Genomic DNA, 12,309 nt, shown 5'->3' with positions numbered 1-12,309 from the left:
TTATTTCCTCAGTGTCCCTAGTTACAAGCCAGAATATCAGAGACAAAAACTTTCCTTTTTCTTGCAACATATAAAACTCTACTTCTTATCCCTTAGTGTAGAATTTTTTGTTTGCTTGGTTTTTTTTTTTACCTTGTTGGGGTTCTGCTTTGTGATGGATTTGAATACCAAAAAGCTTTTCCAAGCTATTTTTTATTTTTTTCCAGAAAGCTGTAGAATTCTTCAATTTTCTCCTTATAATACAATATGTTCAGTTGTGCTGAACTGGTTGGTTGGTGTCCTTTATTCTTGAAGGGGACCAAAATGACATCATTCTGTTGGGATCAAAGTTCAGTGTGTATGACTGTGGCTGATCACACCAACATGAACTCAGAAGGCTCTAGCACATGTCAGGCACAAATAGTCCATATGAACATTTGGAGTAGAGTTTTCTCTAAATTTGTGAAACTCACATTTCTTTTGAGCTACTGCAATTCTGCTTTGCTCCTAGAGAGCAGAATTTTTCTTTTATGTGAGCACACCTTATTGGGCAGTCCTGTGCTATTGTGATGAATAGACAGGGGAAAGAGGTTGAAGGCTGATTTTCCTTCCTTTCAGTATATTATATTCTAACGTCTTATAATTTCTTATCCTCTACAAATATTGTTGAATGATACAATCTGGCCACAATTTATCTTTGATTAGCTTTTCCATAGCTGCTTCTAATATCCTTCTTGTCACTGTAACTCTGGAGCTGACTACTACATTTCTGGCTTAATTTGTGATTGCTTTCTGTAATTATCCTACGGAAACCATCAACCTGAACTTTGCTCTGTATCGTCAGTTCTTCTGAGAAATTTTCCTGTATGATTCTTGTTTTGTCTCACCAACATCTGTCCTCTGTGAACTTTCCTTGCACAAATCTTCTTCCATGTGTATCTAAAAATTTTGTTTCATTTACCTTTCCATGTATGTATTTTTCCCTTACAATTGGGCAATTATGTCCTTCAATAAGAATTTTCCCCACTGTTTCCAGTCTGCCAAGTCTCATGTATTCCTGTATCTCACGTATTCATGTGTCTATTCTGGACTCATTTTTGATGTTCACTCAAGTTTATATTCATGCCTTTCATTGACTTTATGTACTTTGAAAGTTTTTGCAAAAGATGTAGATCTTATTTGGAGTCTTGTGATTGCGGTAGTTTCCCCAAGACTTCTTTCTTTTGCTTCACAATATTTATTCACGGCATTAGGACTGCGTCTTTGTTCATTTTTTTTTTTTTTTTTTTTTTTTAATTTTTTTCCTTGAGGTGAATTTTCCTGTTTTTTCCCTCATTTCCCTCCCATTCCTTTGCTTTTTTTCTTTTGCTTTACCAAGCAAAAGTCTCATTGTTTAGGGTGATGAATGAGAATTGGGCTTATTCACAACCCTTCCCTCCGTCATCTTGCTTAAGTTTCTTGATCAAATCATTCTTTAGTTGGCCAGATAGTATATGAATAGGGCACTGGCTGTGCATTTAGAAGACCTTACATTGTGGCTCATAATCTTATAGTGCCTAATTTTCTTTATCTTAAAATTAGAGGGTTGAATCCAGCCTTTCTGTTTCTAAATCTGTGATCTATGTAAAATAATTTTAAAGAACTTTTTCTGGTACTATCTTCAATGCTTGGTAGTTTTTATACATCCCAAAATCTTAACTTGCTCTAAATGAAAATAAAATTTGTAGTTAAAAGACTTTATATCAGTAACCCTCTATTTGGCAAAGAAAACTACAGTATCCACTTTGACATGCCTGTGTTTCCAGAAATCCCTCTATATTTAATTTTTTTCCATCCAGGTGATATGTAGTGTACAGTCATCACATTTACATATTCTCCCTCCCTCCACTGAGTGTCACCCCAAAACATTTTGTCATTCTTCTTCCCTCATATTCCTGAATTTCCTCACATGAGGACATTTTCTTAGTATAAAATGTAGCTCACAAACATCTTTTATCTATTTTGTTCCTTTTGAATAAGACAAACATCCAGAGCCACATGCCAATAATGTTTTCCTTCCCTGGAAGAGTAATGATTCTGGAGGGATACACCTCTCTCCACTTGGATTCAAAGGTCAGTAAGCAGTTTAGTTTGGGGACATCCTTTGTCTTTGGGGTTTTTATTCCTCTTATCATCTGAGAAAACTGCATTTAGCATCAACAAAGCTATACTGCTTGAGTCTGACTGTAGCATATGATCAATTTTATTCATTAATATCGGGGTGTCTTATTGGAATCTGTCTAGCATATGCTAAATTTTATGAGCCAATTTGTCCTTGAAGTCAGATTTTTTTTTTGCATTTCCTGGGCTCCTATCGATACACTGTACTTTAGAACAGAAAGCAAAGAAAATTTTGTTAGATTCATGGATGTGCAAAAAGTTTTTCTGCAATTTCCTTTTCCACGACATCAAAATTTTCTCTGGAGTCCATTGAAGTCAAGCATTTGAGCCTTCTTATTTTATCAAAAGTGTCACCAAAAAACTTCTTAGATGCTGGGAAGTATCACAGTGTTAATATTTGCAAAGGAATCATTGTGTGTAGAACAAAGTGCAATGGACTCTGTAGTCAGAACTACTACAGATGTGAGTTTGACTTTGCCAGAAACCAAGCTGTGATCTTGGGCAAGCCCCTTAACCATTGTGAGCATTAGTTTCCTGATAAGTTTGCAGCAGAGGTTCTCTAAGCTCTAAGGTCCATTCCATCTGCATGGACCATGAAGCTACGTTTCCTTTTTACCATTTGCAAAAATGTGAAGGGACAAAGTCATATCTTTGGCTGGTGAGGGGAAGGGAGGCAAGTTTTCCAAATGCTTCCAGTTTCTCTCCTGGAGAAATTCTGTTCCTTTCTAGCTTGGGATGTTGGGATTCCACTGGTGCCATGTTTTCATTTAACTTGGGTACCACAGAACCTGTGCCATGACATTGTCAAAAGTTGTAAAGAGGACTTTGTGACTAATTGCTTTGGCTCTTGTAGATTTTAGTGTTTTCTATAGGAAAGGCTCACTTATTTCATATCTTATTGAAACACATAAAAAAAGACACATTACTGCACCAGTGAAGAAACTGGGGTATAAATAATACTAGGATAATGACAAAAAGACCTTTTAGTGTAAAGTCTTCCCAAATTCTCATGCTTTATTGGAATAAAATGTTTACTGTATGGAAAACACATCTTGCCCATTCAGGATCCACAAAAACTAAGAGGTTAATCACCCCAGAAATAGAACCATAATGGAGAAAGAAATTGTGAGTCTATAAGACTGAAGGATTACAGTGAAGCAGAAAAGGTAGTCTGGATCACCCTGAATGAGAGATGAAGGAAAGAAAGCAGAGTACATTGGGGAAGGAAATTATTTTGGAATGCAGAGGATGTAAATTATGAATCTGTCATTTCTTGTGTGATGTGTGTGGTGATGGGAGAGAGGAGGAGGGGAAGTAGGATAAGAGTAGAGGAACGGCAAATTACTTCCCATCATTATGCCTCACATTCTCCACCTGTATAATTGAGGTAGAGAAACATTGATTTGGGCAAAAAAAAGCCTCTAAACTCTTGTCCAGCCTGAAAACCTAAATGTTTAGTTATGAATTCATCTTCCATTATTTATGGTAGGATGGTAGCAGTGGAGGGTAGAGAATCAAGTTTTGTAAAGTCTGAATGATTAACATGTTTTAAAGTTCGTATCATTACTCTGCACAAATAATCATGTTGTTGATTTTTAGAAAGTTTCTTTTGAATCCATGCTAGCTTTATATTTGAAAACTTGCAAACATTTATTTGTATAGTGGTTCTGATCTTGGCCAAGCCACTGACTTCTTGTGATCTTGGGCAAATGAATTCCCTTCTCCTGGCCTCAATTTTCTCATCTTCATATTGAGCTGTTTGGACTAGGTAAGTTCTGAGTTTGCCCCTAGCACCTCACTCCATGGTGTCTCTTGATGACTAACTAGTTAGTCTTGCTCCAGGGAGTGAAAGTATAAGAAAGAAAAAGGGTAGCAGGAAACAAGATCATAGGAACTAGCAAGGAAAAGAAATACAATTCAATTTAGTTCAATGCAGAAGATGTTAGGCAAAAGAGATATCCTTAGCAAATGAAATCAAGACCAGAGGTAACCTGGGTAAAGATATAAAAAGAGGAGGGAAAGAAAAAAAGACAGATGTCAATGGGACCCATGACTTGATGGACGAGGGAAAACCTTGTTCAGAAAAAGAGTGAGCTGCCAGGAATGACTTTACTGTCTCCATCTCTACTGTAATAACGTTTGGTTCACAGATCTGCAGTGAAAACTTTCAAGGGGATATATCTAATCAGCAGAGTCTAACGCCCAAGTGATCCCCAGTCTTATCTTACACCTTCAGAAGGATTACAAAATATCAGAGCTGAAAGGTAGCTCAGGACCATCCGGTCCAACTCAAACATGAAAAAGAATCTCCCTCTGCTCCATGTCATCTGACAAATGGTTATCCAGCCATTGTGTGAGGACCTCCCCTTCTCCCTCCCTAACACCACCCGCCCCCCGTTAAGGAAAACCAAGTACCTGCAGAGGTAGCTTGTTTCACTTAGGAGGTAATTTGAATTGTTAGGAAGTTTTTCCTTAGATCACATCTAAATTTTTCTCCTTGCAACTTATACTTATTGCTCCTATTTCTGCCTTCTTGGGGAAAACAAATAGAAAAAGTCTAACCCATCAACTACACAACAGCTTTGTATGTATTTGAAGATAGTTATTATATCCCTGAGCCTTTTCACTCACAGGCTAAACAATCTCAGTTGCTTCAGCCCATCCTCACATGGCATGGATTTAAAGTCGTTCATCAGGCTGGTTGTCCTATCCTGAATGCTCTCCAGCTTACCAGTGTCCTACCTAAAATATGGTCCCCAGAACCAAATATAATACACAATAACAAATGATAAATTTGGGATGAGGGCAAGGTACAACAGGATTATCACTTCCCAATTCCTAAAAGCCATGTCAATCTTAATGCAGCAGCAGGTCATATTAACTTTCTTGGCTACCATATCATACCATTGACTTATATGGGTTGCAGGTGGCACCATCAAAATAGCCCTGGCTCTAGAGTCTGAGGATTTAATTTTAGTCTTCTGTCACTTACCACCTGTGTGACCTTGGGCAAGACACAACTTCTCTGTGTCTTATTTCCCTAATCTCTAAAATGAACAGGTTAGACTAGATGGTCTTTTTAAATGCCCCTTCAAATTCTAAATTCATAGTTCTTTTAAGCTCAGAAAAAAAAGATGTGAATAGGGAATATGTTGGGGAAAAGAAAGTAATGTTTCTGAAAAGTAGGATCCTGAGATAGCCACCATCCAAAGGGAACTGACCAGCATTGATTCCTGGGGCCACTGTTGGCATCCATATTCCCTAGAAAAAAGTGTGGATTAAACATTGAAAAGGATTGAGAAGTGGTAGAGTGCGATTGGTGAAAGATGAGAATGGTACCTACTATACTTAGGAGTTGCCTAGGCACAAAGAACCTGCAGAAAACAAAAAGAAATTCTGAGTCATTCACAGAGAAACTAGAAAACTTTAGTCTGAGACTAGATAATAATTGAGGAACTTATGAAAATGGATGGGGGTGGGATGGGGCAGAACAGTAAATAGAAATCAGCAGATTCAAAAATTCTCCATGGAATCTTCATTTTATTAGAAATATGTAGCATCCTATTTCAAGGATCTTTACCCTTCACTATTCATGTTTCAGTTAGACCTCTCCTTCCTCATCCTTCTTCCTCCATCCTACTCTTCCATTTTTTCTGTCTTCCTGTATTTCTTTGCCAATTTTTTCTGTACTTTTCTTTCTCCCCCCTTTCCTCTCTCTCTCTCTCTCTCTCTCTCTCTCTCTCTCTCTCTCTCTCTCTCTCTCTCTCTCATATTCTTTCCCCTTTACCTCTTTTCTTTCTCTATTCTCTCAAATTTTCATTCTCTTTCTCTGCTTTCCTGTTCAAGATCTTTTTCTATTCCTTCTTCCCTCTAATCCTCTGCTGGTGATTCAGTCATCTGTATGAATTAATAAAAAGTCCCAGTAAGATACAGTTCCAGAAATTCTTCTAAAATCATCTCAAGGATTCATTGTATATCCTTTGATGGGGGAAGTGGCAAGGCAAGGAAGAAGCAGGGCAGTATCTCCAAAAGAATCATGCAAAAGCTCATAAAGAGGGCAAGAACAAACGCAGTCCTTATTTGGAGTATTGGTTTATTTAGAAATCCTGTTTTTAGCAAAATGAGTAGAATTCTATTCCAGGTATATGGTAGGACAAAATGGTTCCTGGGTCTCAGCATAAGTCATAGTAATAAGTGGTTTATAAGTAATTGTTTCTTTTTTTCCCTGCCTATTTACCAGAATGAAAATATCTGGTTTCAGAGCATTCTACACTACTACTCAAGGAAGAAGGAGGGCTTAGCCAATCTATTGGTCTCCTCCTTTTGCCAGTAAGTGATGCTCAGCTTCTCTCTCCTCATATTCTCCACTCCAGTGAACTCCATCATGTGTCCAGTTCTGACACAAAAGAAGAATCCAAAGTTTCAAGAGAAAAAAGGGGGAGAGCTTCTTGATATCTCCTTTCTTTCTTCCTTGGGTTTGAAATTCCCTTACTAATTCAGTAGAGAGAGATTATGGATGGATGGGCTCTAGCTTAGTTCTAGATCTTCAGGATTGGAAGTTGCATTACTCATCCCACTACTACCCCCTACCTTTGCAAAGTTCCCTCAGGTCACTCTATCAACTTTTCTGCCCTGCTCAAAGGATACCTTCACAGAGAAGGAGAGGAAGCAGCTGATAAGAAAAAAAAATGAAATGGTTGGGATTTTGATTGGCATCTTGGAGGCCTCAGGAACAGAAGAAATTGCATTTCCATCTTGACCCTAAGCAATCAAAGTCCCCAGAACTAGCCTTTCCCTTGTCCTGATCCTGTATGAGGTAGAACTATGATAGAGCAACCAATTCTTACTTTCTAAACAAAGCTTTATGTCTCCTCTAACACCAAAATCAGCTCCGCAGAGAACATTTGAACAAGACATGCTCATCACTGTTGTGTAGGAAAACAAATACCTTTCTATGCATACTAACAAATAAACTTACTTGGTTACTAATGCACATGCTAATATATAATCAATAAAGCTTGCTAAGCATTTAAAGATAAGTCTCAGACTCCTTTTCTCTAGTTGAACCAACTAAGCTATATATATGCGTTGAATTAGGGGTGGGTGGGTGAGAATGCCATTCACTGGCCTATATATATATATCCACCCACCACACACAGCTGTGAAGAGACAGACTTCAAGTCCATTCTGAGGCCAGGGGAAAAGGCCATGGATATATGAGGGGGAGCTGTCAAGGGAAACTAGCATTATGTCCCTCCCGTCTTCAACCCCAGTTGTACCACAGAATTGACATCAAGTCTTCTGATGAAGAAAGAGCCATCTAGATCTACCCCAAAAGGAAAGCAGGTCTTTGTGAGATACCTAGTAAGGACCTCCCAGAACATGGAGGATGAGCCCTGTGAGGACTCCCAAAAGGAAGAAACATCTGGGTTCTCCCAGAGAGAGGAAGAAAAGAAGCCAAGTCCTCCTAATGGCCCCTGGTTTTCCTTTTCTTCCTCTGGGGGGGCTGTTGAGGATGGTGCAGCATGTTTTGACTATGGGATATCATGTGAAGTCATGCTAAAGAACCAAAGAGGGCTAGAAAAAAAATCAGAGGAAAGTTCTTTAAGGCAAAGCTCTGACTTCAAGCCTGAGACTGGAATCATCAATAAGATGGACCCAATTTCTCAAGCTCAGCCTCGCCATCGTTGACTGGAGAACAGCATCATCGTTGTCAGTCTAAGCTGTGGAATGCAAGGCTAGTGCCCTTCCAAGAGGACTTCATCCTCTGCCACCTTTGCTCACCACCAGTCACCAACTACCAGATGCCTCAACACCCATTGAAGCTGAAGAGACACCAAAGAGCCCAAGAACATCTGTGACAGCAATAAAGAACCAGGGTTCTCTAAGGGCAGGAACAGCAGCAGCAGCAGAATCCAAGAAGCACCATCCTCTGGAAGAAGAAAAGAATACCCAGGACCCCCAGGAAGCCAGTCCTAGAGAGTGGCCGAGAGAGAGAATGTGAGGCAAGCTCAGGGCCTAAGGACATCTGGGACCTTGGGCACATTTACTTTTATCTTGGTTTCCTCAACTCTGAATAGACAACTCCAGCCTGAAAGTTGTAAGGAGATGACAGACTTAAGATACAGATCCCCTGGTTAGTTCCCATGAAGGAGCATATGGAAGCCAGGCACAGCCAGGGACACTTCCCTTCCTTGACAGGGGTTAGCAGGCTGGTAAGGGGCAGGGGTGGGGAAGGGTCTTTCCCCTAAACACTACTCTGACTCCCAGAGCTCTGGGGAGAGCAGAAAACTCAGCTTCTCATGCTCATAGCCTGAGATGACCAAGAAGGAGAATGAAACAGGAAGCCAAACAAGCAAAGGATGAGAGAAATGGAATGGCTGCCCAGGAAGTCCAGGCAAGGGGTGATTCTCAAAGTGTAAAACCTTTAAGAACAGTGGATGGTAGTTTCAGAGGGTCAGATTTCAGCCCAATATAAGGACAAACATCTTCAAAATTAGAGTCCAAAAGTAGATCATGCTGCCTTAAGACATAATGAATGAGTTCCCCATTGACTGAAGTCTTCAAGAGAAAACTAGAAGACCCCTGTTCTGGATTCTCTAGAGGGGATTCCTGTTTAGATATGGACTGGATTAAATGGCCTCTGGGTCCTTTCCAAATAAGGGACTTTGATGCTATTGAACCCAGTGGATCCGTATGGGTACCCATGGAGGGATCTTCAGTCAGCCATCATGTCAAGCATAATAGCAACACACAGCCATCAGAAATGCAATAAGTTGACTAAAGAGGAGCAAAGAGAAGAAACAGAGAGGAGGAATGGCAAGATGCTCTATGCCATGGAATATGTAAAAGTGAGTCTAGCTTTTGGGACAGACTTGTGAGGAAACATTTGTCTAGGGGACAAGAGCTCAGCCAAGTAACAGCACGTACACTAAATCTCTACCCCATTGCCCCCAAATTCTTTCCAGTGTATCATGGCTCTTTCTTTCAGTGCTGCTATCTTTGAGCAGTTTTACTTCAATTCATCTGTGACGTGATGTAATGGATACGGGCTCTGACCCCATCCCCCACTGTTTTCCCACTTATCCAGACTGAACAGCTTGGGGTCTGCTCTCGTGACAACAAGTAGTCAACATGTTCAGATAAGGAGTCCCTGAGAGTCGCTAGAGGAACTGGGACCTGTAACTCTCATTCATTTGGAAGAGTCCTAGAATTCTTTGTCAAAGAATGCCTGAGGAAATGTAAGATTGCCCAGGAGGGGAGAGAACATCTGCAATTTTATGCATATAACAGGAATATCTGTACGTCTCCAAGTGGTGGTATGGGCCTTGGCATGTCACCACTTTGCTCTGCAGAGCAGGACCAAGAAGAGAAGGCAGCAGTCCCTAAGGATTCTGTAATGAGCACAAGTCCAGGTTAAGGAAGTATGATATTTCTAGAAGAAACAGTTCAGGGTAGGATGTTAGACATCATGAACTGTTTGTGACTAATAAATAATATTAATTAGTGTTTTGTCAGAAGTCATGGAGTATGTAAGGTACAGTGGAAAGAGCACTGGATTTGGAGTCAAGGGATTTGAATCCCCGCTTGGCTGTTGGTTACCTGTGTGACCTCTGTAAAGTTATTGAAGCTATTTCCAGGCCTCAGTTTCCTTATCTGTGAAACAAGGGAACTGGACTAAAGATTCTTTTAGGTCCCTTCTAACTATAACCTGTAATTCAGTAAGCCTATCAAAGGATAAATAAGTCATTTCAAGTCAGAGTTGTGGAGGCAGGCAAGATGAACTTAGAGGATGTCCTCTCTTTCTTCTGCTCAGATGATCCCCTGGAAGAAGGAAAGTACATTTTTTTTGCTCTGTCATGAAGGACCAAAACACAGGTCTTTGTTCTCCCTGCAGCCTCAAAGGGACAGATATTGACCGAAACAAAGGATGGTTTTTAAATTGGGGCTAGGAGAGGTATGGAGGTGATTCTTATTCAGGTACAGGTTGTACTAGTTGGCCTGTACTGCAGCAGAAAAAACATGATTTGGAAGTCAAATACTTACTTGGAGACTTAGTCTTTGTGAAAACTTGGACAAGTCATTTCATCTCTATGGGCCTCAGTCTCCTCATCTGTAAAATCAAGAGGTTGATTGGACTAGATGGCCTCTAAGCTCTCTTCCAGCTCTAAATCTATGATCCTATGATCCTATGACCTCTGAGGACTCTTCTAGTTCCAAGATTGAAATTTAGTACCATGTACATTGTATGTGTATATGGTTCTCTAGAGTCCTCTATGTTCCAAGGTTCACTGCTTTCCATTACATAGGTAATCTCTTCACAAATTCAGACTCACCAACTCTATTCACACCCCTATAGACCATATCTCCATGAGTTTACTGTGGTCAAAATAGTGGCATCTGTTGACCACTCTTCTGATGATGAGTTTCAGTAAAATTTAATGCTCTGATCTGACACAGAGAAAGTACTGTTTAAGGGAATTCTTGTTCAAGTACAGTTTGGACTAGGCAACCCAGAAGGTCCTTTCCAACTCTGAGATTCTGTGATTCAGAAACATGATCACCAGACCTGCAGTTGATGTCTTTCCAATTTCTACGGATCTAAACCTTAAATGTCACTGGCATACCCCTTGGCAATCACCTCAGTAAGAGGTAAGAAAATTATATATATATATATGCAGTCATGAAATATATATGATATACATATATACATGTATCATATGTATATATATACATATGATACATGTACATATGTCAGGGATGAATGATTTGAAAATTGTGGTGAGGATTTTTTCATTATTTTCAAGTTACCTCAAAGAAACCTACAGCACCATGCTTGTTCTAAGGCACTTTATGTAAAATTATTTTTGAAACCTCTGCTATACAAATATATAAGGTGTTAAATACAGATAGTCTAAAGAGTGAGAATCCTTCTCATACCAGTAAGGAACCTGATGGCTTCCTTCCCCTAGACTGAAGCTTGACCTTCAAATCTGCAGCCTTGGGAACTCCATTGTATTAGCCTGGTCAGAGATGATCAGTGTATGAGGATCAGATTTACATGATTAAAAAAATCACAAAAGGCAGATAATCCAGATGCCAATTTGCTTTTAATCAATGGTAGAAGGTTACTACAGGCATTAGAACTGAAAACAGTTTTTTGTATAAAACACTTCTTTCTCATATAAATCCATGTAAAATGTATATGTTTGAGTTTTAGGTCCTTAAGGGCCATTTTCATAGGGTTGTCCAAAATGGTGAAAAGCCTCCATTCTGAGTTAAGAACTTATGTTGGTTGTATAGAATCAATGCTGAGTAAACACTGACAAATTCTTACTTTGGGGATCTCTCTTTTCAGGTCCATATTTAGACTGCAGCTCTATTGTGATGACGGACTTTATACATGTTTAGGTACTATGGAAGAGATCAAAGTATATTTTACTTTATTACTTGTCAGACTGAGGCCATCCAACTTTCATCAGTAAAGGGAGAGAGCTTAAAGATGAGATGAGGAAATGGTGCAAAGGGGACAAATACACAAGATTAGCCTTGGCAAAGAGAAGAAGCACATTAGCTTTGTCCAGAAGAACCACTTTAACCTCTAAAACTGAAACAAAGAAGGAAAGTGTTGGTGAAGATGTAAAAGATATTGATATATGGAAGAGAAATGAGAGAATTCACAAAGTAGATAGGTACATTTAGACCTGTCTGAATTCCTAGACCCTGAAAGAGGAGTTCCCCAAGGATATGATTTTGGTTATGAAATGTTTAATATTTTTATCTCAGATCTAGAATAAGACATAGAAATATGCTTATCTATCAACTTATCATAATTGCAGAGGATGAAGAGCTTAGAGAGGGAGAATATTAGCATTTAGGATGACTGAATTGGAATTTAAAAGAATGATGAGCTGAAGCTAATGGGTAGAGAGTAATTTCAAAAGTAGAATGGACTTTCATAGGAGGCAAAAGTCTTCCTACTTTCTAGAGGTCTTCAAAGGAAGGCTGGCCAATTACTTGTGGCGTATGTTATAAATGAGGTTATTTTCTTCTATATGTCTTGGTCTAGATGGCATCTGAGGTCTCTTTCCAACTACGGGATTCTGTGATCCTAGACAAGGTCAAGTTCCATCTTGTTAATGTCAACATTTATATTGATTTATATTAGCT

The sequence above is a fragment of the Notamacropus eugenii genome, chromosome 7, assembly GCF_028372415.1.
Source record: "Notamacropus eugenii isolate mMacEug1 chromosome 7, mMacEug1.pri_v2, whole genome shotgun sequence".
Lineage (NCBI taxonomy): Eukaryota > Metazoa > Chordata > Mammalia > Diprotodontia > Macropodidae > Notamacropus > Notamacropus eugenii.
The sequence above is the reverse complement of the archived record's forward strand: the minus strand, read 5'-3'. Positions refer to the sequence as shown.